The 26,132-nt window shown below is 49.2% G+C and overlaps 1 protein-coding gene across 2 annotated transcripts in view; it reads right to left on the bottom strand.

Annotated features, from left to right (window-relative positions):
* Positions 1-24,673, bottom strand: part of Afap1 (actin filament associated protein 1) — a 106,325-nt gene extending 81,652 nt beyond the window's left edge. The window contains exon 1 of one of the 2 annotated variants that reach the window (XM_021210879.1): positions 24,452-24,673. The gene's annotated coding sequence lies outside the window, so the exon portion shown is untranslated. The remainder of the gene's footprint in view (positions 1-24,451) is intronic. The other variant, XM_021210878.2, reaches the window with a different exon arrangement.
* Between the last annotated feature and the right edge of the window lie 1,459 nt (positions 24,674-26,132).

The raw sequence follows: 26,132 nt of genomic DNA, 5'->3' as shown, positions 1-26,132 counted from the left end.
GCTTACAGTGGATGCCACAGAGCCTTGCGCTCTTCCTGTGACAGCCAAGGAGACAGAAGGAATTTGCTCCCCACAAAGACAGGCGAGTCCTTTGTTAAGCATATAGACGCAGACACTTGCTGGCTATGAGTGGGTCTGTCCTGTCATGTTTAGTGAGATTTCATGTTAGCTCGCATCCTCGAATCCCCAACAGCAACATTAAAGTGCTAGCGAGCTCGCTCTACAGACAAGGAACACAAAGAATGGAGAAGAGACTCCACTGCCCGAGATGGCAGGTCCTAAAGAGGCAAAGGCAAAACCCCAAGGACCTTCCCCATGACACTGTCAAGTCCCTGTCAAGCAGCCTCACTTGCCCTTCGCTCTCTGTCTTTTAGAGGAACAGCACCACCTGGATGTTGGGCAGGACACCGCCCTGCGCAAGCCTCACTTTGTCCAGCAGTTTGTTGAGCCCCTCGTCCTTGCAGATAACCAGCTCCAGGGTCTCAGCTGGCTGTCAGGTGCTCCAGCATGGCTGCCGTGTACCTGGGGACACCTGCACCCATACACTGCAAGCAGCTGCCCTTGCGCAGTAGTGGGTGCACACGCCCCACCGGGAACTACAGGCTGGCACAAGACTACCGCGATTTGGCCTTGGCACAAGTCTAGGGACAGGGTCCTCCTCGTTTGCTTTTCAAGCTCACAGATCACAATCCATCACCAGGGAGGCGCTCAAGGCAGAAGAAACTCAGAGACCAGCCAGCGCTCTCAACCACGGGGCCATCTTTTAGCCTGCTTTTTGTTTGTTTGTTTGTTTGGTTGGTTTTGGTTTTTTGAGACAGGGTTTCTCTGTGTAGCCCTGGCTGTCCTGGAACTCACTTTGTAGACCAGGTTGGCCTCGAACTCAGAAATCCACCTGCCTCTGCCTCCCAGGTGCTGGGATTAAAGGTGTGTGCCACCACCGCCCAGGCTTTAGCCTGCTTTCTTAAAACACCCCAGGTCCACCTTCCCCAGGAGGCACCACTCACAGTGGGCGGGACCCTCCTACATCAATTAGCAATTCAGAAAGTGCCTCACAGACAATGGGCACAGGGTCCCTCTTCCCATCTGTGTTGAACTGACCATCAAGATCAGCCGTCACAGACACACTACTCGAACTCCCAAAGACCCCTGTTCTGTTCCTCTGACAATGCTGAAATAGTCGCGCCAGGCAGCACTCACCGTGCCGGGCTCAGCACTTCATCCTCAGTTCTCACCATGATTCTGTGACAGTGCTGCATTTCATTCCCCATTTACAGATGAGAAAACTGAGGCCCATAAAAAATCCTCTATGTACACCTGTTAGGATCTTTTGGAAAACACTCAAAAGCAAATATTCCTTTAATAGCAAATGTTAACCAAACATAAAGGTTACTACCACCAGGGGCTGGAGAGAGAAAGAAAACTGTTCTTCCAGAGGACGAAGGTTCAATTCACAACATTCATGTGTTGGCTCACGACTCGCTGTAACTCCAGGTCCTGGGGACTGACATCTTTTATGGGGCTGCAAGGGCACCAGGCACATAAGTGGTGCACCAGCATACACACAGGCAAAACCCCCATCTTAGGACTCAAATTGGTTCAGGTCAGGTCTCAGAGGCTCAGGAGACTGGAGACTGGGCGAAACAAATGGGCCGGCTGTGTCTTAGAGGATCCAGGAGGCAGGAACCGTAGGTGAGGAGGAGGCTGCTTCAGTGATGGAGACAGCCGGGGCCAGGAGCCTGGCTCTGAATCCCAGAACTACTGCTTGAGGGTTCTGGGACAGCAGAGTTGATAACAATCAACTTAGCATTTGAAAGCAGCCAAGCAGAAGGTTTTGAGTGTTCTCAACACAAAGAAGTGGCTTGTCTGTGGTACAGGCCAGCTGGCCGTGCAGATCTGATTGTTATACGCACGTGCTGCAATGTCACTGTGCCCCACATGCACCTAAAATTACCATGTGTTCTTTACAAATAAGATGGAAGGACAGATGTAGTGGCCTCTGCCTGTAATCCCAGAACTTGAAAAGCAGAGAGGCAGGAAGCTCAGGAGTTCAAGACCAGCCTTAGCTCCTTAGCAATAGAAATCCAAACTGGACCATGTGGGTATGCCGTCTCAAAACTGTCAAACTAAATGAATACATAATTGTTTAAAAAGTATTCTGTGGCCTTGGGCAAAGTGTTTGACTGTCCTGTGCCTCTGGCTCCTTACCTGCAAAGCAAGGCTAATCACAGTAGGTTAAAGTTCTCACGGCATAGAATGCCATTAAACCAGTTAAAACATCACAGTGTGGGGCTTGATCGTACCTAAAAAGGCTTCAAAGGCACAAGTAGGTTTGGAATTTTCCAGAATGAAAAGTACAAAGCACTGTCTCGGACATTATCTTTTTGACCCTTGGAACACCTCTCCTAAGAAAGCCCAGCAATCAGGGCCTTGGGGACCCTGTGACCTCCTAGCTGTGAGAGAGCCAGCTCCTTCCTCCACCCTCCAGCCTCACACCAGTTTTGCTCCTAAATGTTGGAAGAAATCGCCATCTAGACTTGCCTAAACTCAGGATAAGGACCTAGAACCGCAGGCCCACAAAACTGAACCGCTTCACTCACAACGCTAAGAGGCCTCTCTCCTCGGCACTGCCAAGGCAAGAATCCAAGGCCGGGAGCCTAGAGCACCGTGTTTAGCCGCTGGCAGGTCATCTTTTGAGAGCTCATCCCATAAAATTAGTGTCATACTTTTCAAAAAGACAGTGTGACTTTTATAGAACCATCCACTCCACTTGGAAAGACAGTCTAATAAAGCCACAGAAGGAGCGCACACTCGCACAACTACAAATTAAGTTCATCTGTCTGAGGCTCACGTCCCAGAGCCCTCTGGGCACACAGCTGCTCTTCTGAGCTGAAATTGAATTGCAAGGGACAAACAGGTCAGCTTGTTGAAAGAAGGATTTTTGTTTTGTTTTCTTTCCTCCAAAATGTCCGGTGTAAAAATCTCTTTAACTAAGTTGTTTGTTTGTTTGTTTGTGGATTGAATGCTACAGCCGGCTAAGATGGCTCCTTCTGATGACACATCCACCTTGGTGGGCCCAAGCCAGGCCCTAAGGCAAATAAATGCAAAGGACTCCAGAGCCTGCCTTTAAGAAGTACCTCGTGCTCTAGGAGGGCTGGGTAGGGATGGATCACTCGGCCACAGTCCCAGCCCACAGGATCACTGCTTAAAACAGTGGTTCTCAATCTGAGGGCTGTGACCCCTGTGAGGGGTCGGACAACCTTTTCCCAGGGGTCACACATCATTACATTATGATTCCTAACAGTAGCAAAATATATAGTCAGTTAAGAGCACCGACTGTTGTTCCCAAGGTCCTGAGTTCAAATCCCAGCAACCACATGATGGCTCACAACCATCCGTAATGAGATCTGACGCCCTCTTCTGGAGTGTCTGAAGACAGCTACAGAGTACGTACATATAACAATAAATAAACCTTTGGGCCAGCAAGCTGGGCTGGAGTGAGCAGAGGTCCTGAGTTCAATTCCCAGCAACCACATGATGGCTCCCAACCATCTATACAGCTACAGTGTACTCATATACATAAAAATAAATAAATAAATCTTTTTTAAAAAAGAAAAAGAAATAGAGCTTTCTCAGCATGGGATGCTCTTAGAGCTCATCAGATTCACAGACAAGCAAGAGGTGCTGGCTGCATCCCTCCACCTGGGAGACTCTGAGACTGGAAAGTTACAAGTCTGCCAATTGACTGAGCCCAAATTCAGTGAAAGAGACAGTCCTGAGCCCTGCCACATATTCATAAGATCAGGCTGTGTCCTAAGCCAATAGGATGTGGAATTGGGGGATGGGGCAAGTCCTGCCTGTGGAGGAAGAGTCAGGACTTCCGCCATGTTCAGCACACTGGCCATTTGGTCCCTTTCTTTCAGCTGGTGTCTCTGCAGAATGGTGTACTAAAAACTGCTTCGTTTTCATGAGTCTCTTAAATTTGTTTTTATCATATTCTCCACAATGTCACCCAAACATATCATACTGTGAAGCAAGGTTTTCACAACTAAAAGCCTTTAGCCACTAGCAAAGGTCAAAGAACATCAAGACGTCACATGATGGCATAACATAGACTCCGTGACATCGCTTCAGATGCCCTGGGTGTAAGCTGTGACAGTGTGGCTCTTCTTTCCAGGTCACCTCATTCCACTGCGCCCTACAGGACACACTCAACCGACACCAGGCGCCTTAGTACAACCAGATAGGCCACAATGCACCAGACCTCCAACACCTGCCTCCAACTCGCTGAAGATGATCTTGTCCTAGCGTGGGCTGCCAAGTCCTGGAAGTAAATGCAGAAAACAACTCTCTGGTCACTCTATCCTTTGTCCTTTCTGAGGGGAGAGAGACATCAGTCTTGGTGGTTTAAAAAAAAAAAAAAGACTGGGAGAGCTGGAAAAATGGCTTAATGCCAAGGAGCCCTTTCTGCTCTTGTAGAGGACTGGGGTTCAGTTCCCAGCATGTACATCAGAGAGCTCACAACCACCCATAACTCCAGATCCAGGAGAACTGATACTCTCTTCAGCTTCCACGGTGTCACAGTGACAATTTCTATTGCTGTGATAAAACAGTGACCAAAAGCATCTTGGGGAGGAAAGAGATAACTTCAGCTTACATATCCTGATCACAGTCCTTCAGGAAGGGAAGTCAGGGCAGGAACTCAGGGAAAGAACCTGGAGCTGATGCAGAGGTCACGGAGGAATGCTACCTACTGGCTTGCTTTGACCAGCTTCATGGACTACAGCCTACCACACAGTGCCAAACCTCAGCCTTTCCCCAAGATCCCTTCCATCCTAGGTCTTCTACTGCAACTTAGACTGCACTTTCATCAACAGCCTCTCCTGGGCTCTCTTCGTGGGTTCCAGCCTATCACACAGTGGCAAGCCTCAGCTGTTCCCCATGAGCCTCATGCCTTGAAAACCAGCACCATCTGGGTGACTCTTCCACTGCCAAGTTCAGCTGCCGAGCGAGGTACAACCTTGGCCAACAATGGACCCACATTTCAGTGTGATGACTTAAGAGTCTGCTTCAATAATGCTTGTCTCTTAATCACAGCCTTACCTCAGCCCCAGCTGACCAGCACAGATTGTCCCAATAAAGCAAAGATTTCACTTTTGTGATTCTTAACTCAATTATGTGAAATCTGTGAATCGTTGCTTCCCTCTAAAACTTCATGAGGCAGACTTCTATTGTCTGCACTGTTCTCAGTAATATTATCTTCCAGGCCCCCACAACAGCTCACTAAGCTCCAACATTCAGGGCTTCGCCAGCTCAGTGTCCCCTAGGCCTTCCACAATCCTCCCGAAATGTGATCAGGTCTGTCATATCAGTACCCCACTCCTGGTACCAATTTATGTCTTAGTTAGAATTTCCATTGCTATTATAAAACACCATGACCAAAAGCAACTTGGGGAAGGAAAGGGTTTATTTCATCTTACAGCTTGTAGTCCATCATCCAGGGAAGTCAGGGTAGAAACCTGGAGGCAGAAACTGGTGAAGAGGCCATGGAGGAATGCTGCTTGATGGCTTTGCTCAGCCTTCCTTCTTATAGCACCCAAGAGCACTAGCCCAGGAGTATCACTGCCCACGGTGAGCAGGGCCCACCCACATCAATCATCAGTCAAGGATGAGTACTATAGACTTGTGTGTGGGCAAATCTTATAGTATCATTGTTCCAACCAGGAGACTTTTTCCCAAAATGACTTGAGGTTGTGGCCAAGTTAATATAAAACCAGTCAGGACAAATAGGGACACACATGGTGTGTTCACCTACATGCAGGCAAACATTCATATACATAAATTCTAAGTAACTCTTTAAAGGGACAGGGAGGCTGAAAAGATGGCTCATTAATGAAGAGTGCTTACTGTTCTTGCAGAGGAATTTGGTTGGTTCCAAGCACTCACATGGCAGCCCACAACCATCTATAACTCCAGTTCCAGGGAATTCTTCTGGCATTCACAGGCCCCAGGCACACATGTGTACATACATGTAAGCAAATACTCACACACATAATCTAAAAATAAGTAAAGCTTTTTGTAAAAAAAAAAATAAAGAAAGAACAAAAAGAGCCTTGACTATCACACACACACACACACACACACACACACACACACAACCTCTCCCTTCACAGCTGAGTATACGGTGTCCACATAATAAAGGCAACAGCCTGGCTTCAGGACAGAGCTAACTCAACAGTGAGGCAAGACTCTGGCTTGGAGCATATGTCATCATACTATACTACTTCTAATGAAGGAGGGAAGAAGCCATACCACCCATACCACAGTCATTCAGCAGGTCACAAGGCACCTATGGAAAGACTTATGCTTCCCGAATACTGTAACTGGCTACATTTTATCACTGTAGACTTCACAGTCTAACTTGAGGTTTCCCCTGTATTCTTAGACTATAATGTCAGACATGTAGCAAGCATAAAACATATGCTGGCCATTGCTAGGTGCTGGGGACTCAGCGCTGCCAAGAACAACAGTCCCTGTTGAATGGAGATGATGTGCTAAGGAGGACTAGAAAGAGAAAGAGGCTGATGAGACAGTTAATAGAATGCAGGAGTGGGGCATCTCTGCTGGGCGGCGCAGAGAACACCGTCTGAGGACTGCAGAGAAGCATGTCCCCGAGGTGCTGAGGAGGCTGCTGTCAGTTGACTTCCTTGGTTCCAGGAATCATGGTTGTGGTGGTTTCAATGAAAATGGCCCCCATAGGCCCATAGATCTAAATACTTGGTCATTAGACAGTGGAGCTACTTGAGAGGGATTAGGAGGTGTGGCCTAGTGGGAGGAAGTACATTACTGGGGGTGGGCTCTGGGGTTTAAAATGCTCATGCCAGATCCAGAGTTTGTCTGTCTTCTCTCTCTCTCTCTCTCTCTCTCTCTCTCTCTCTCTCTCTCTCTCTCTTCCTCTCCCTCCCCCTCCCTCCATCCCCCCTCACCCTTGCCTGACAATCCAGATGTAGAACTCTCAGCTACCTCTCCAGCACCATGTCTGCCTTCATGCCACCATGCTCCCCACCATGCTGATAATGGACTGAACCTCTGAACTGTGAGCCAGCCTCAATGACTTGCCTTGCTATGGTCATGGTGTCTCCTTGCAGCAATAGCTCACAGCCATGAAGTTCGGAAGAAGAAAGCAAGGCAATGACCCAAGTGTCAAACTGTCCATTCATGAAGGTCAGATCGGTTTTTAGATCGGTTTTATAATCGGTTGGCCCGATTATAAAATCCTTGGATATATCCATTTGAAACTCAAGGTATTCTAGGATACATTAACTTTAGTAGTAAATTAATGCTACCAGTTAACATTTAAAATAAAAACATTCATTGTTTGAGAGATAAGGATGTATTATCTTTGACAAGTTTACTTCCTCTGCCCTGTTGAGACTTGATGCAACCAACCTAGAGTCATCGAGGAAGAAGGAATATCGTTTGTTTGCATTAATCTAATTGGCTTATTGCTATGTCTGTGAGAGGCTGTCTTGATTGATGACAGACACGGGAGAGCCCAACCTGTGGGTAGCGCTGCGCCATCCCCAGGTAGGTGGGCCTGGGCCATGTAAGAAAGCTGATCCTGAGCCACCGAGCGAGCCAGTAACCAGCATTCCTCCTTGCTCTCTGTTCTAAGTGCCCGCCCGAATTCCTGCTCTCACTTCCCTAGTGATGAATTTTAACCTAGAAATGTAAGCCAAACAAACCCTCTTCCTCCTCGGGTTGCTTTTTGCTCATGGTGCTCATCACAGCAATAGAAAGCAAGCTAAAAATAAATTCTCAAGATGTATGTTGGAAAATGACAAGGGTGATGAAGGTGGCGGTGCCATGACACCCTTGCTGAGTGCTTTTAGTGCTGGTGCCGCTGAGTTGAGCAGTTCACACACATTTGCAGGTACATCCTCAGACAATCCTGTTGGGCAGCAACAGCCCCTTTATCCATTTCATAGCTGGAGTCAATCAGGGGTCAACAAGCTTAAACAATTACCTACAATTACACTGCATTTGGTGAGGCTTGGGACCAGCTCTTGCTAAGGATGTTATTTATAAACCACCCCACACAGTTCTCAGGGGACAAGACTGCAGTAAACACCTTCTGGGGACTTCATACTCGAGGCTCTCCTGCGCCACTGAGATGAGATGTATAGTGGTCTTGCAAAATTACCTAACAGTTTTCTGCTCCGTGGAGAGATGGGAGAGGGGGTCAGAACAGAGTGAAGGCCGGTGAGTGTGCTCATGGGAGAATCCAGCAAGATGGAGTGTCAAGTTGTTCCCTGTTGTCTGCAGGAAGCAAGGCTCAGTTGAGGGGAAGCCTCTGCAGTGCTCCTACCTGCAACACCGCGTCACCTTAGACCAGGGGTTGTCAGCCTCTGCTGTACACAGGAACCATCAAGAGACCCCTAAAAGCGACATCTCCCTGCACTCCACTCTCAGAGATTCTATGGCAGCTGGCCTGCTTTTCTCAAAAATTCCCAGTGCAGTCAACGTTGCAAAGCCCTTGTCCCAGACACTCACATACTTGGCTCAGGTCAACACACTCGTTGGGATTCTGAGCACTAGAAAACAGGTTCAGACAGGGCAGCCTCTACCCTGTGACAACAGACGAGCGCTTATTCTCTGCTTCAGGAAAAAGAAACTGGGATCCCACATTTATTCCAGTCCAAACCAAATAAACTTGCAGGTGAAGAGAGATTTGGGTGTAGGCTTCTACACAAAATACTTCCTGTTGCTCCCTGCCAGAAGCCTGGGGACTAACTGAGCCTGGGGAATTCTGAGAGGAAATTCATGTCTGAACCACAGTGAAAGTGTACTGCCTACACACACCCCACAGCACAGCAACACTTCAGATCAGGGTGGAAATGGAGGACACAGCAGCACAAAAAAACCCAGCTCTGCTGCCTCTGCTCCCTCCGTGTCACTATTGGCTCTGCTCTGAGCCCCAGGGACAGATAAATAACAGCACAGAAACTCGGAGGACAGAGATGCTATTGAAGGAATTCAGCCACCAGCCAGGAAAGGAGCCATAGGGCCCCGTTTCCATCCCTAGGAGATGGAAAGGAAAATGAGAACACACACACACACACACACACACACACACACACACACACACATGCACACACATAGGCACACACACAAACACTAGCTGAAGGAACACACACACACACTAGTTGGAGGAACATTTAAGGTGTTTCACACCTACGCACCTTCCACTGATAGCAATTCAAGCAAGCTCTCAGTTTCTTGCAAACCTTGCAACTCCTCCTACATCACTAATCTTCCTAGAAGCCCTTTGCTGTCAGGGATGGTAATGGATGAGGCCTGAGTGGGCTAAGACATATTAATATAAGAAGAACACGCTCTGGAGTCCCCCACCCCTGCCCAGTGCCACCTCATCCCCTGCTGCCAGCAGTCACTCTCAGCACAGTGAGAAGTGACCTGTTTTCCTTTCACTGTCTCAGCCTCTCCTCTGACCCAGCATTCCCCGGAAAGCTAGCAAGCTGGCAGCCCTGTCACGGACTGCTCTGAGGCCACAAAAGCTGTAAAGCACGGAACAGACATGGTCCATCTGTCTCTCACAGTCTTCTACTTGTCATGCGGGTCACTCTGTAGGCAGACGGGCTGCGGAAGGTTTGGCAGGTTACCAGAAAGTGACTCCTCACTCCTGCCCTCCCTCCTTGGCGCACAGACTGCCCAGAATACAGGAAGACCAGAAGGCTTTTTTTCTGAGCCACATGATGTACATTCCTGTCCTGCTCCGCTGGAGACACCACACCCATTGCATGCAGGCAGGAGCAGCACATGCCTCCTTCCCATGGCGGGGCAGGTGTCCTAGGTTAGCACAGCTTGTCATAGGACCTAAGCGGGCTGTCTCAGGCTGGACCTCACCCGGGGCTCACGGGCATGAACCATGCACACCATCCTTTTCAGGTCTTCGGGCAGAATTACACATGTGCTTTCTTCAAGTTCCAGAGAAGTTGTTTACACAGCTGTATTCCCCGAAGACATGATGCCTTACAAACTGCCAAGCCGTGCCACAGTACGGCTCACCTGCTCTCGGGACACAGTTAGCTCATTTCATCAAGAAAACAAACCAAGAGGGAAAGAGAAATGGCTCAGTGGTTAAGATCACTTCCTGCTTTTGTGGAACACTTGAGCTCAGGTCCCAGCACCCACAGCTGACGCCTCCCAACTGCTTGGAACTCTAGCTCCAGGAAGACCTGACACCCTCTGAAGGCATTGTACTCATACGCAATGTGTGCAAGCACGCGCGCGCGTACACACACACACACACACAGTTAAAAATACAATAACTTGGGTTGGAGAGATGGCTCAGAGGTTAAGAGCACCAATTGCTCTTCCAGAGGTCCTGAGTTCAATTCCCAGCAACCATATGGTGGCTCACAACCATCTGTAATGAGATCTGATGTCCTCTTCTGGAGTGTCTGAGGACAGCTACAGTGTACTTACATATAATAAATAAATCTTTAAAAAAAAATACAATAACTTTAAAAATAAAAAACACCAATCTCACAAAAGTTCAGTGAGTTTTCCAATAACCGCCCCCCCATCCCCTCTTACTGAAGCAGGACATAAAGATCTTTCAACTCTGGAACCAATAGTTTTGCCAATGTGCCACACAGTTTCTGTGGGGAATGGGAGTTGCTCCGACCTTAAAACTGCAAACAGAAACCTCTCGAATGTCTTCCAGCTTCCTAACAGTAAGCAATTTATACATTTCCAACTGTATTTGGGAAAGTGCACAGGCCATTGTCCAAGGTTCCTTCATTCGTGTCTTGGAAAGATCGTTCCAATGCAGCAAGCAGAGGGGTGTGGGAAGTGTCTGCTGAGGTGGAGAGACAGTGATGTCAGCTGGCATAGGCATGGGCAGCCCTTAAAGGTGTATTGTGGGAAAGATAGGACCAAGTCCAATCAAACACAGACAGAAAAGGAGACCAAAAGAACCAAGGGGCTTCTGGAGCTGGAGAGACGGCTCAGAGGCGAACAGCACACACAGGGGACCCATGGCAGGTAGCACATAACCATCGAACTCCAGCTCCACGGGCTCTGACAGCTCTGGCCTCCTCAGACGATGTGTGAGAGAGCAAGCATGCGCAAGAGTGTGTGTGTGTGTGTATGTGTGTGTGTGTGTGTGTGTGTGTGTGTGCGTGTGCGCGTGCGCGTGCACACGCACACACACACACACACACAATTAAAACTAAACCATCTAAAAAATGACAGAGGTTTCTGACTTGAAAGACAGGGGAAGGGAACTCAACCCTCATCTCCCATGTTCGTGGACCACCGTTGTTTGCCTCACCATTCCCCTTGAGTGTCATCCTGAATGCTTCCAGAATAAAATTACTATGTCTCTACCTGCACAGGTTTTTGAGTTACTGTAACTTCTTTTCTCTGAGATAAACGCCCTCAAGGGCAACTGCGCATGCATGTGCTTCCTGGTTTAGATTTCTAAGAGACTGCCACCATGCCTTTGGGGGCCCGCCCCTTTTTTCCCTTTCCTACCAGTGCCTGTGACCCAACCTCCCACCGCATTTTCTGTTATGAATTTTTCATTTTAATGGTATCTTACTGTTATTGTTGTTGTAGGTTTTGGTTTTTTTCTATATTTTAAACCCAGGGCTTCACACATACTAGGCAGGGACTGTCCCACTGAGAGGCATCCTCAGCCCATGATGGGTTTCTTCTGTGTGCTTACAGTTATTCAGCCAGCTCTTCCTGGTTTGTTTGTTTGTTTGTTTGTTTGATTTTGATGTTGGTGGTGTTTTGTTTTGTTTTGTGTTTTACATTTTCTACTTGAATGGTTTGTTTTCCTGTTGAATTTTGGGAGTTCTTTATATACTGTACCTACTAACCCTCTACCCAATACGTTATTTACATTTTTTTTCTCCCAGGTTGTACCTGCCCTTATAGTCTCTTAACAAGCACATCTATTTATTAGGGGTTAATTGCCCACTTAACCCACAGTCATCATTATGAGCTGCTGCCAGAGGCCGTGTCTTATTATAAAGTGTGCAGCTGAACCCTGAAAATCCAGGGGCTTCACACTGAGTGGCTTGGTGTCAGCCTGAAGAAGAAAAGGTCAGAGGGAGGAGGTGAACAGGGCGCCATTATCAAGTGTCAAGGGTGATGCGCATTCCAGCCCTCCTCACACACAGCCAGTGCGGCCTCCACCTGCATGGGAGGAGAGCCCTTAGGGAGCAGAACCTATGGGATTCTACCTTCTGGGCTTGGTCTACTGTGTCACTTGTTGACCATGGGGCTGGAAAGTTCCTTTAACCACAAGGGTACACTGCCTCAATTGTTAGCAGGTCAAACGTCACCTGCCTCGGGCCGAAGGGAGGACTGGCAGAGACCAACAAGGCAGGGTGATTATAGCTACCAGTGTCTTAACTGGGGCCACATAACAGCTTCCTTACTTCCTGTTCAGATAATCAGCAAAGACTGGCAAACAAAAGAGCCAAAGGGTTATTTGATTTTTAATTTTTAAACAAACAAACAAACAAACGATGCTTTTTAAAGCATGGAAAAAGACGGTTGGAGGGACAGCAGCCTTCCTGGACCCCTTGACCAGCAATGTGCCCAATGTGGTCTGGACAGGAGAGCTGCAGACAAATTCCCCCAAGAAACCACAAGCGACCCATGGAGGAGGCTCTCTGGCAGCTATAAATACTCAGTGGCCAAAACTGATGTCATGCCTTTCAGACAGGGGCTGCCACATGAAGCCAGGCGGGCAAGCAGCACACAGCAGTGCAGGCACAGCAAATCGCATCGGCTCAGGGCTGGGGAGCCCTAGGCACTGATCCCCACACACTGAGTATCTCAGTCCCTCCGGCTCCTTAGCGGAAGTGCATTTTCAGATCTGTACAAAACATTAAAAAAAAAAATCTCTACATCTTAAATTCCTTTCCAGAAAAGAAAAAAGTTTGCACCGTAGGAGAGGAGCTGGGGAACAGCTCAGCCAGTGAAGTGCTTGCCAGGCACGCTTGGGAGGTGGGGGATGGCACAGGTCCATCTCCAGCACCCATAGAGTGGTCAAGTGACGGCGCACTCTCACAACGGCAAGGCAGGGGGATTATAGCTCAGTGCTTGGGGTAGAGACAGAAGGATCCAGGGGCTCAAAGGCCAGGCAGCCTGCCCACATTGGAGCTCCAGGTTGAGTGAGAGAGACCTTGTCTCCAAAAGTAAGTTGAATGATTCCTGAGAAGCCCCTGGGGTTGACCCCTGGTCTCTACATAGGTGCATTTGGGAGCATGTGGGAAAACTCGCAAACACGCACACTCACACACACACACACACACACACACACACACACACACACAATCAATCAATCATTACATGAATAAATGAGACAATCTAGGAGAGGAACTAAACTCAGGAGTTACTGGTCTATCTCAGAAATATATCCACTTCCCAGCACCATGCAGGAAACAAATAAATTCTGAAATTATAAAACAAGCTCTGAGCCTAGTCTAACACATCCTATGAGACCCAGCAAAGTGTTGTATTATCTAATTTTTCCACCTGCCTGTGGCATGGCAGAGAATAAACCATTTGGTCAAGGAATAGCGAACATGCGGTTGTACATTCTGAGAATAAAAGAGAACCTGATAAAGAGAATCCGCCATGCCAATCAACATTGTGCATGTATGCACCCTTTGAGTAACAGTTCCTTCCTTAGGAATTCAGTCCATGGGCAGAGCCATGAAGATCCATGAGAACTACGAACAAGATAGAACAGTTGGCCATTCCGGAAGGCTAGGGATGGGCTTTCCAGAGATGGTCCAGGGCGACGGCGCAACTCTACGGCAACGCTATGAATGAACATGTTCTTCCATGATGCTGAACGCAGCCTCCAGGATGCATCCAAAAGGAAATGGCAAGGTTTCTGGGGCAGCCTTGAGAATGCAGCTGCACAAGACTCAATGTTCTATCACAGCTGAAAAACCTAATGAGACTGCCTAACAGGCCTGAGCGCTGCACCAGTCAGGCTCAGGGATAAGTGTTGTCCAAAAAGGCACAGTTGACGGCGTGAGGATGCGCTCAGAGGCAGCTCCAATATGGACATCAGAGAGCAATGCTGAAAGGCAGCTCTTAAAGGCTTGACCATGACAGGGGGTGAAAGAGCAGAAGCAGCACGTGCCAGGACAAGGACACTGACAAGAACAAGCCACCAAGTGCCACTCTCGGACTGAGAAGTTGATGAGGGTGACTCAGAAGCTGAACGCTGACTTGGAGTCCGCACCCAGATTATGAGCCTTGAAGCAGGCCAGCAACGAACGCCACCCTGCACCTTAACAAAAGAAAAGACCAGGGGTGCCAGAGGCACATAGAAAATCACAGCACATGTAACTTAGCTGTAGGTCATCAATGGGAAAAGAAGACAGAAAACCATCAAACACAGCCAGCCTGATTCCACTCTGCCATCTTTACAGACAAAGGAATGTAGAGCTGTATCTATTTTTAGGGCACTATCAATATTCTAGAACCCTGTCTATATCCGTCCACCAGCTGCCATGACAAAAATCTCGCACTCTGGGTGGCTTAACAGAAATCTATTTCTCATCATCTGGAGGCTGGGATGTCCCAGACCTGACTCCTAGAGAAGCTATTCTTTCTGCCCGGCAGACGGTCACCGTTCTCACATGTCAGGGACGGAGGAAGAGAATGCTTTCTCGTGTCCCTTCCTGTCAGGGAACGGACCTCATCAGAAACCCCACCACTTCAGCTAGACCTTGATTAGCAGAGCCCCCGCCCCGCCCACAACTGCTAGTAACATCTATCACACCAGTGTTGGGGATTCAACCTTAGCATGGGGGAACACACGAGGTCCAGTCCCCTCCTCTCAATAATGCCTAAAATAGGAAAGAAAAAAAAAAAAAAGATATGTACCTGTAAGTGAACAACACATGGATCCTTTTATTATCTGATGATGACTTGCAGTAGAGGATGCAGGCTCTCAGCTTCCTGCTCCAGCCTCTATGCCTGTCACCTGCTACTCTGTTCCCTTGCTAGAATGGTCTCTTAGCCCTCTAGACCCGTAAGCCCAAACACGCCTTTCTTCTAGAAGTTGCCTTGGCCACGGCGCTTTATCACAGCCTCCGAAGAGTACTAAAACTGCACTGTTTGCCTGTGTGTTATGTGTATGCCATGCACGGCAGAGGCCACAACGGGTCTCCAAGAAGTAAGAGTTACATGTGGTTGTGAGCCGCCATGCGGTGCTGGGGACTGAACGTGGGTCCTCTGCAAGAGCCCCTAACCACTGAGCCATCTCTCTGGCCCCAAAGAACACTGTGTTCTGTCTCCAACATCTCTGAATCCCAGACTGTCTGCCTCTAGACTATCCACATACACACCAGCAGGATCCCTTCCAAGTCACAAACTTCACAGAAACCTCTGTATCAACAACAAAGGCCATCACCAAAGGAACTGCACTGGAGAGGTGACAATCCTAAGGCTGACATTTAAAAATGCATACATTTTACATGCAAGTAAGAAAATAACATAGCTGTTGGGGCTGGTGAGATGGCTCAGCGTTTAAGAGCACCGACTGCTCTTCCAAAGGTCCTGAGTTCAAATCCCAGCAACCACATGGTGGCTCACAACCATCCGTAATGAAATCTGATGCCCTCTTCTGGAGTGTCTGAAGACAGCTATAGTGTACTCCCATATAATAAATAAATAAATCTTAAAAAGAAAAAAGAAAGAAAGAAAAAAATAACATAGCTGTTTAAGAAAATCTAACGAAATCCTGGAAACCAGGATGTGTGCCTTCATGAGCGAGTGTGCGTGCGCGCATTTGTGTGTGTGCGTGCGCGCACGTGTGTGTATGTGTATACCACATATCTCCCCCCTTCAAAAACTATAAAGGAGTTTTTGAAATTTAAAACAATCATTAAAAACTTCATACAAGGATCTAGAGAAAAAGTTGGGAGAATCTTCCCAAAAGGAAGGGCATGGAGCTTCGAGGGCGCCATGGGCACAGCTGCCCCTCCCTCCCCTTATCTCCAGACAGCTACAGCAGCAGGTGAGCTTGGCAAGCCCATTGTTCCCGGCTCTTGTGGAGGTCTCATCATGGAGGCCGGCTGACTGCTTACAACCCTGGCCTTTGCCGATTAGCTCAGCCTCTAGCCCCCAGGCTCCCCAGCCGCTGGGGGTGGAGCTGAGATTCTCCGCCCCCATCCTGCCCCCGGAGCTCCTGGCTGGAAGGGGGGGGGGGAGCAGCCTGAGGCCTCCAGGCATCTAGCTGTTACGCAATGCTATCGCAATGCTATTGCTCTCTCGGGTGAAGTGATGGTGCCCAGGGAAGATGTTCCTATCACCTCCAGCGTTTAGAGGGCTATGCTTCAGGCGTTCCGAACCAAGAATCAAAACTAGAACCAAGTCTGTGCTTTCTTACTCTGTAGAGCTATCTCACAAGACTATTGGGAAGCTGGAGGGCAAAGAAATGGGCATTGGGAGTTGGGGGCAGAGTAGGTGACCCCCAACCCCGCCCCTTCCACAGTCCCACTCTCTCAGTGTTCTCCCTCTCCCACCCTGCTCCCACTTCCTGCTTCTCTCCTCCCCCTCTTCACTCACCCCCCCACACACACACACTACTTCTCCTCTCCTCTCTCCCCCTCCCCTTCTCAGCTAAAACCTTCAAAGTGGCTGCCCCTGGGGAGCAGAGCTGGCGTGGAGAAGGACAGGGTTGATTGCTCTGTTTTTGTTTCAAGCTTTAAAGAACTTTTGACTCCTAAAACCTTGCGCTTGTGTAACTGTGTATAAAATGGGTATTTAATGTTTAAACAAAATCTGAGCCTTGACCAAGAAGAAGCCCGGTACGGGGTGTGCATTCCTAAGCTTTAGGGAGCCCAGCCACTTTGAAGACATGGGGAAAGCTGTAAATCCCTCTTCCCAGGAAAAACACACCCCCACAAAAAACATCCATCTGCACGGGAGATCAGGGCATTCCGAAGTCCACCCGGCCTGGATGGGTCCTATCTTAAAAGGCAAGGCTCTAGGTGTTTTCTTTGTGTTTGTTGGTTTTTCCTTACAGAGGTGAGGGTGAACCCCAGAGCATCCTGCACTCTAGGCAAGCACTCTGTGGCTGAGCTACACCCCAGCCCAGATTCTGGGTCCTCATAAAATTCCTTTCAGAGCAAAGCTGACCTTTACTACACAGGGATGGGGGCCCTTCTGCCTTCAAACAGTGGGTGTCCTGACCCTTGAGAATGTGACTGTCAGCTGAGCTGACTCGGTCCAGTTGAGTCTATTCCAGAAACAAGGGGTCCTCCATCTAAGCCTTGAGATGGCACGGTCCCAAATTCCCCCACCTGGGTGTTTCTTCCACCAGCAGAATCTCAGAGGATTTCCTGGCAAAACTCTACTCTCTGCAGGCCACTTCAAGGCTCCAAAACAAGCTGCATGAGGCTGACCTGTCTCCAGTACCTTAAACCTCCACAGAAAGTCAGAACAATAGGTCTTTGTTTTTGAAACAGGGTCTCCCTCTGCAACCTGGCCTCAAGCTCTCGAGGTGGCCCAGGTTGGCCTAGAACTCACTGGCATCCTGCCTCTGCCTCTCAGGTGAAAAGGTTTGCCACAAAATCCTGACATCCTGGGTTTGACCCTCTGCGTCCAGGCTCAGTGTCCTGAAAGGGCGAACCAACTCTTGAAGTCGTGAAAGTTGTCCTCTGCGTGAGCAAACATATACACACACAATGCTCACACAGGACACACATGCTCACACGACACACATGCTCGTACAGACACACACGCTCACACACGTCACACACGACACACACTTACACACAACACACGTGCTCATACAGACAAACAGAAGGGAATCTTCATACCCCTGACAACTGTTTTAATCCGTTAGTGACTCAGTTCCCATGTCCATGAATGGAAAATAACAAAGCAACCTCACAGGATGTGATAGTAAGGGGACCAGGTGATTTAAGTGGACACAATGGCTGATCCCCATAGACACTCATGACCAAACTCTAGACCCGTGACTGTCATGTCAGACATGTGCATGACAGACTGTCTCTTCCTCTCTTATCTAGGTGGTCAAGTGAACATACCTGCCTTCAAATCAACTTTGGAACTTTGTGTAGAAAAGCAACATGCATAAGGGATATCTCACATTTCACAGGAGGCTCTATCTGAAGGTCACATGGAAGGGAGGGAGGAAAGGAGGGAGGGAGGGAGGAAGGAAGGGAGGGAGGGAGGGAGGAAGGAAGGAAGGAAGGAAGGAAGGAAGGAAGGAAGGAAGGAAGGAAGGAAGGGCCTTTCAGAGTCCCTAGCTGATAAGGGGAAATGGGAACCTGGTCCTATGGTCCCAAGAAACTCTTCATGGCCACTGAGCCACTTGAGCCTGGAGCACCTCCTTCTAGAACTGAGCACCACGACCTTGCCGCTTTCTGCCCAGCAACAGTGTGGCATGGTGTGTGTGTGTGTGTGTGTGTGTGTGTGTGTGTGTTAGTTGACGAAGTTAAGTGAGTGGTAGTAAGAAAGGAATACAGTGAATTAACAAGAGTAGCCAGAGCCGAGCGTGGTGGCGCACACCTTTAATCCCAGCACTCAGGAGGCAGAGGCAGGCGGATTTCTGAGTTCGAGGCCAGCCTGGTCTACAGAGTTGAGTTCCAGGACAGCCAGGGTTGCACAGAGAAACCCTGTCTCAAAAAAACAAAACAAAACAACAAAAACAAACAAACAAACAAAAAACCATGAGTAGCCAGCAGCGTGGCATCCAGTAACTCCCTTAAAGCTGGAGGCAGGGCTGAGGACTGGAATTTTTTTCCCCTTCCTTTCATCTTTTCTATCTTTTTTTTTCAAGACAGAGTTTCTCCCCCGGCTGTTCTAGAACTCACTCTGTAGATCAGGCTGGCCTCTAACTCAGAGATCTGTCTACCTCTGCCTCCAAGTGCTGGGATTAAAGGTGTGTGTGCCACCACCACCTGGTGGGATTTCATTTAATCGCAAAGCAAAGCACTTGCCTTGCAAGCTCAGGGTCCTGGGTTCACTCACACATGCACACACACACACACACACACACATACACACACACACACACACACACGCAAGCACGCACACATGCACACACACACACATACACACACACGCGCGCACACACACAAGCACGCACACATGCACACACACACACAACCACAAAAGAGAGGGATGGCCACATTTCATTCAAAACAGCAGATCACCGTTTTCATTACAGTCACAGATTTCAGGAATTCTAATTTGTCCAGAAGACTACAAAATTTACGTTTCCCATAATACACTGCCTTTCCTTTACCAGTCCAGCAATACCAGTGTTGTAGGAAATTCAACCATCCAACCCCCCCTGAGAAGCACTCTGGCTGCTGGCTTTCCCACACCACAGGAACTCTGTATGTCTGTTGATGCCACATAGGATGCTGTATATTAATATCTGCATTTCTCAACAGACGTTCTTTGAGCCTCTTGTTCTCCTGTTGTAACATTCGAGCAACAAAAGTGTTCAGTAGAAATTGTTGAGGAAATGGGGGCAGGACTGACATCTGGCCCTGGGACAGTCAGCTTAGGGCTGCCAAGATGGCTTGGGGAGGGAATGATCCAAGCAACCCTCCTGCTGCTAAAGCTGAACTCACCCTGACACTTGCCCCTCATGAGCTGGATACTGAATTACAAGTGGCTGCTTTCCTGGCCTTGACCTCTGACCTCCCTGACCTTTGCCTTCCTGAATCTCCAGTCAGGTCCCTTAAGAGCCAAAACATCAAGAAAAAAAAATCATAAATGGAAGGTGCTGAACTGTTACAGAAACCATCAGAAACTCAGACACACACACACACACACACACACACACACACACACACACACACACGTTTTCATATAAACCATATAAAGCCGGAATTCGAACTTGATGATTTCCCTGAAACGCCTACCAAATGAACGTTCAGGATGTAAAACAATGCTAAGTTTCCCGGCACCACATCCAGGATTCTTCAGTGTGTATAGAAAGCAGAGAAAATCAACTCTTAATGTTGCATCTTTTTATAACTTTGTCAGCATAGGATTAAAAATCCCTTGTATTTGTAATTGCATTGAATCTTCCAAATAATGTTTTAAAGGCATTACTAAGCTAACACACTTGTGCAGACCAAGGAACTGAGGCTGAGAGAACCTGACTTAAAAAGCCAAACTCTAACTCAAGTGCCCTCCTAGAGAACTGTCGGAAGCCATCCTTAACCTCATTCACATCGACTTCCTGTCGACACATAGAATGGTTCTGGGTCCAAATGCAATAACAGACACAGGAACCTGAGAGTGGAAAGGGTGGCCTGGGAAACCCTGGGGGGTAGTGACACATTAGCCGTGGACATATAGTCTGAAAAGAGCAATCCTTCACTGCTATGTGAGGACTACATGGTGACTTAGAGGTATCAAGCTATAGAATAAAGGAAGTGATATCGCGGTTTAAAACCCTCATGGCAGCCACAGAAATCTCCAGACATGTTTGGGAGCAGACAGATGGCACCTAACCAACTTGATGTGTTCAGTGATGGGTGAATACGGGCAAGAGGACAGTGGCGAAGAAGTCGAGATCTACCCCTATCCCTGTGAAGTCTCTCCACAGAAACCCCTGTCACTTCATCTGGACAGATATCAAGGCAGCTACAAATGAAACAGAGGAAAGAAACTCAAATTAAAAGGGGACGTGTTGCAGTAAAGAACGTCACCCCCTAGGCAGAACTGCCACCATCGACTTTCAATCCCTGTTGTTATCTAGATAGCAGGGAGAACTGTGTCCTTTGTACACACAGACACCCGACCAGAAGAAACTCCGCACACCGAAATCCCACCTCACCACAGACGCACGGATGAGCACGGAAGGGTTGGCTTCTGCTCTTTAGAGCTGAACTCCTCTACCAACCCTTTAACACATGATGTCCCTTTTTATACACACTAAGATCAGATGAGCCTTTCAACATTTAGGCCGAGCCCAGGGCATCTACTTGGGGTACTCCTAAGATTCCACTTGTTTCAGAGTCTGTCAAGTAAAATCCTGGCTATCGATCGGGACCTGGAAATGCACAGTTGGCAGACTCCATCCAGCAACACGCCAACAGATGCTCTTGAAAACATATCTGCACCCAACGGCTTCATTAAGGGAGGAATGTGATACAGTGGAGATGCAAACAAAATACAATTATAAAGGGCTCAAAGGAGCTGGGGCAGTGCTTTGTGGGTAAGAGAGTGTGAGGGCCGAGAGAGAGTTCATGGTCAAGGGTGCTTGCTGCTCTGGGAATCTGGTTTTCAGCACTCACATCAGGAGGCTACCATCTGCCTGCAACTCCAGACCCGGCATATCTGATGCCCTCTTCTGACCCTCAAAGGATTCCATGTGTATGTGCACATACACATGCACACGCATACATGAGTGCATGCGCGTTTGTGCATACGTGAGTGAGTGCGCACGCACGCACGCACACACACACACACACACACACACACACACACACACATCTCTCTGGTGGGGGTGTAAATCCTCTAAAAGGCCAAAAACAGATTTAATTTTAATTTTTCAAAAAGCATGCAAGACAACACCAAAAAGTGCAAGCTTCCATCACACGTACTTGTCACATACACTGATGATCTACCCAACCTTTTTAAATTTCAATTTTATTTTACTTCATGACTGTGGGTGTTTTGCCTCCATATGTCTGTCATACCACACGCACACAGTGTCCGCGGAGGCCAGAGATGACATTGGGTGCCCTGGAGCTAGACCATGTGGGTGTAGGACTCAAGCCCCGGGCCCTCTGCACAAGCAGCCAGCAACCTTGACCACGAGCCATCTCTCAGTCCTTGGATAAACCTTTGTAAAAAGAAACTGAGAAGCAAGGAAGTAGCTTGCTCTTTAGACTACATTTTTCAAATATCTCCTTTATATCTTTGTCATAGGCCAACTTCCTTCTGCTATATTTGGTTAAAAGAATGAAGGGTTTAGGGCCAAGCATGTTCCTTAAAATTGTCTAGCTGAAGACTTTCGAAGGTGAGACTGCTAAAACCTAGAGGAGAAACTAACCGGGAAGGACAGTAAATCAACTTCAGGGCCAAAATTAGACTCAGTGAACTCGGTTCGAGGCCTCTACATCATAAGACAAACTCAGCCAGTCAGGTTAAAAACAATGCTTTACTATCTTTGGAGGGTTGAGGCTTTGTACCTGGATCCATGGTGTAGACAAAGGCCCTCTCATTTGGGCCCCACCTCCTGCCTGCTCCGGGGTACAAACTGGGTCTGTGTTTTTCAGAGTAGTTTTTTGCTTTTTTGGTTTTTTTTGTTTTTTTCCAAGCTATGATAGGTACTTTTGGCCCAAACTCCCAATGTCTATAGGACAGAACTAACATAAGGAAGGCTCAGAGAGAATGTACGAAGAGGCAGAAGCTTGCCAGAGCTCGGCACCCAGAGCTGAGCTGGTGCAAGCACAGAAGTAGGAGAGAGCAGAGACTAAGTGTGGATCTTATCACAGGACAAGGATGGCTCCTAGCTGTTTCGTATCCTAGCCTGCTATTAGAGTTGGGCTCTCTTTTAGGACAAATTGTGGGTTGCTTATTGAAACTCCTTGTTCCAAGTGCTGCCTGCCCTCTCCCCACAGAAAGACTGCCTTGATTTCTCTCTCTCTCTCTCTCTCTCTCTCTCTCTCTCTCTCTCTCTCTCTCACACACACACACACACACACACACACACACACACACACACACCATCCCAGATACATGACAAGTGAGTTTTGAAATGCTCAGAGAAGCAGTAGCTAATGAATGACCTCCACCTTAGTTAGTAGCTGAGGACGGCCCAGCCTGAGGGGCAGCATCAGGTCCCCTCCCTGGACCTCACCCCAGGGCTGCCTTCATAAATCTGATCTCCAACTGTAACTGCTTTGGCTTGGTTCCCTGGGTGTGGATTTTCTTGATTCAAATGCATTCTGCAGCCCGCCAAGTTCTTGGGAGAGTTTCCTCCTCTTGCCAGGCCCTGACTGGGAATTACAAAGTCAACTCTCTGGCTTTCCAGATTTTTTTTTTTTTTTCTTCCCAACGGAAGAAATCAAGAAGCTGAGGGCAGAGAGGCTCTGCTCCCTCCAATCAGCACCGGCCTCTGGGTCGCCAGGCTTAAGGCTGGAGTAAGAAACTCCATGGCTGGACTCGCAGCTCCCAGCACAGTGACAGCCCCACGCTCCCCAGAGACCCGCAGGGTGAGAGGCATGTTCTCAGGCAGGCTACTCCAGAGCCCTTGTAGCGCCCCCCACCCCGCCCCGTTTCAGCTCACCGAATAAAGACAATACCAAAACACTGAAGAGCAGAGCGTGAGTGGCAGTCGGTCCACACCACCTTAGGCCAACTGCGCCCAGCACGCACAGGGCTTCGCTCACCTCAGCGAAACACCAGTGCCTAATGCACACCCAAAGCGGGGGGGGGGGGGGGGACTGAATGGGCAAAGCCTGGGTTGACAAGCCATGAGGCACAGGACCAGGATCCCATGCGCGCGAGTCCACGCTGTCACCCTCACTGACACACGAAATCGTACCAATACAGGGACAGAAACAGCCTTTCCACCCGCCAAGCCTCCCCACACACTTAAGTCCACGTAGTTACCTTCGGAGCCATCCACACCACATAGGGAAACGGGAAGGTGCCCTCACACAAGGGTCCTCCAATCCCCGGTCCCTCTTGGTGACAATCAACTAGCTACACCCGAGAAGGAGGGCCGGAAAAGAGCCCACTCGTAGGGCGACCAGGACCTGGAGGCGCAGAGCCCTCTGTGCCACCGGGCGGCGAGACAATGCCAAGGCGCACAGACTCCTGAATGTTCGGGTCCATACAGGCCAGTCCTCTCGGTGTTCCTGTCCCTCCAGAGAAGGCAGCTGCCACCAACCCGGCAGCACCCTCTCTGACCCACTTCAGCCGACTGCCAAGCCGGGAACCCCCAGTTCAGCCTTAGCGATTGTCCTGCAAGTCCAAATCCGTGGTCTGTCCTTTAGGTCTCCGATGACCGGATCTTCGAACAGTTCCTGGAAAACCATCCCTGCACGCTAACCCTGCCCAGTCCTGTCTGGGGACCCTGAAGGGCCTCGGGGACCCTACCTGGCCCTGGGGACTCTGACCTCCGGGGATCCAACTTAGCCCTGGAGACCCCGTCCAGTCTTGTATAGGGAATATGCCCTGTCCGGAGACGCTGCCCTGTCAGGAGTCCCTGGTCAGTCCTGTCTAACAGCCTGAAGGGCCTCGATGACCCTACCCGGCCCTGGAGACCCTGCCCAGCCTTGTCTGGGGACGCTGCCCGGCCCAGGGCATCCAGCTTGGGGACCTTGCCCGGGGACATCATGGGAAACCTGGTCACTCTCCAGGTTCAAAGTCGCCGCCGCCTCACCTCAGGATTCAGTGGCTTGTGAACGCTGGACGGCCGAGAGGAGCGCAGCCCGCGGAGCGTCCGCTGCCTCAACAATGGAGCCCGGGGCGGGGCCCTGCGCAGCTCAGCGATCTCACAGTCGGGACCCGGAGCCCAGACACCGCCGGTGAGAGCTGTGGCCGGAGGACTCTGCGCAGGCGCGACAGGCCCCGCCTGCCTCCATAGCCCCGCCCCCTAAACAGCAAGAACCCGCCCTCTAGCCAATGGTTAGGAAGTTGGGAAGAGGGGGCGGGGTCAGGAGGAACAAAGAGAGGCTGGGCGGGGCCGTGGGTCCGAGCGGGCACCCGGGACTCTGCGCTGACCTGATTTCGCACTGGGCTCAGCGCCCACGTGGACTAAGCTCAGCGGTACTCAGTGCTCATCCCAAAGCTAGAATATTGGTTCTAAAGGATAACTGATGGTTCCTGCCATCCGAATTGCGATCCTCATAGCCTTGTCCGTCTTCTGGTCGAAGCGTGTTAGTATCGTTAAGGGTGGAGAGAAAGAAAAAAACTTTCCCTTTAGGTGCTGTGCCAAGCAGATCCATTTCTCTGCCCCACTTCAGGATCCCAGTATTAATCTCATCCCTTTCCTGATCAGAGCCTTGGTTTTTTTGTTTTTTTTTTTTCCGTTCCCCCACCAGGGATGACTCCTATCTACCTACCATTTTCATGTATCCATATCTCAATTATCTTTAAAATTCGCGCAAGCCTTAGAGGACTGTTCTGGAAGGTGTCTCTAGACCATTCACCATTCGTGGATTTCCCTCTTATTTCACAACTTGTCCCTCTTCTCCTCCAAGACTTCCCTTCTGCCTCTGACAGAGGCTTTGTGATCATGGCTGGAGACAGCATCCTTCTCTTGGGATGGATACCCTCACCAGAAGCCCTATCCACATACGTGATCACTGCAGGATGATCCAATCCAGCCAGGAGTGATCATCAGACCTCAGGTGGACTGCCCCAAAATTACAAACCGCTTACTTCCAGAGACAGTCCAGCCTGCCCCTCCTCAGTGAGTCCTGAAGTCCATGCAGAGCCTCAGTCCTCCTGTCTGACTCCCCAAGCCAACAGATGATCTGCTTGCCCAGGCGCTGGGGCCTCTTGGTACTAGGAGAGCTATCCTTGGGAATGGGTTTGCTTGGTGTGGTTAGTGTCAATCGTTAACATCTCTGAGCATGCGTGTATAGTTACCTAGAATTGCTTGAGGTGGGAAGACTAACACTGAAGGCGGGTAGCACCAGCCACTGGGCACAAGTCCTGGTCTGCATAAAAGGGAGCATCTGGCTGAGGACAGGTGTTCATTGGCCTCAGCTTCTTGAAGGTGAGTGTGGCAGTCTCCAGCCCCTGGCACTGTGACTGCCTTATAGTCTTGGACTGGACCACAGCTGGAGAGCTGTGGGCCAACAGAAACCTTTCTTTTCTAAATTGCTTTTGTCCAGGTATTATCAGTGCAACAGAAAAGTGAGACACTCTGGGACACCATCCTGCTGTGCGAGCTGTGCTGGGACTCCGAAGCAGAATGGATAGTTGCTTTGTTCAACAATGAGATTCGCTGGGCGTGGTGGCACATGCCTTTTATCCCAGCACTCAGGAGGCAGAGGCAGGGGGATTTCTGAGTTCGAGGCCAGCCTGGTCTACAGAGTGAGTTCCAGGACAGCCAG

This window comes from Mus pahari, chromosome 13, assembly GCF_900095145.1.
Source record: "Mus pahari chromosome 13, PAHARI_EIJ_v1.1, whole genome shotgun sequence".
NCBI lineage: Eukaryota > Metazoa > Chordata > Mammalia > Rodentia > Muridae > Mus > Mus pahari.
This window is presented reverse-complemented; position numbering and strand designations above follow the sequence as displayed.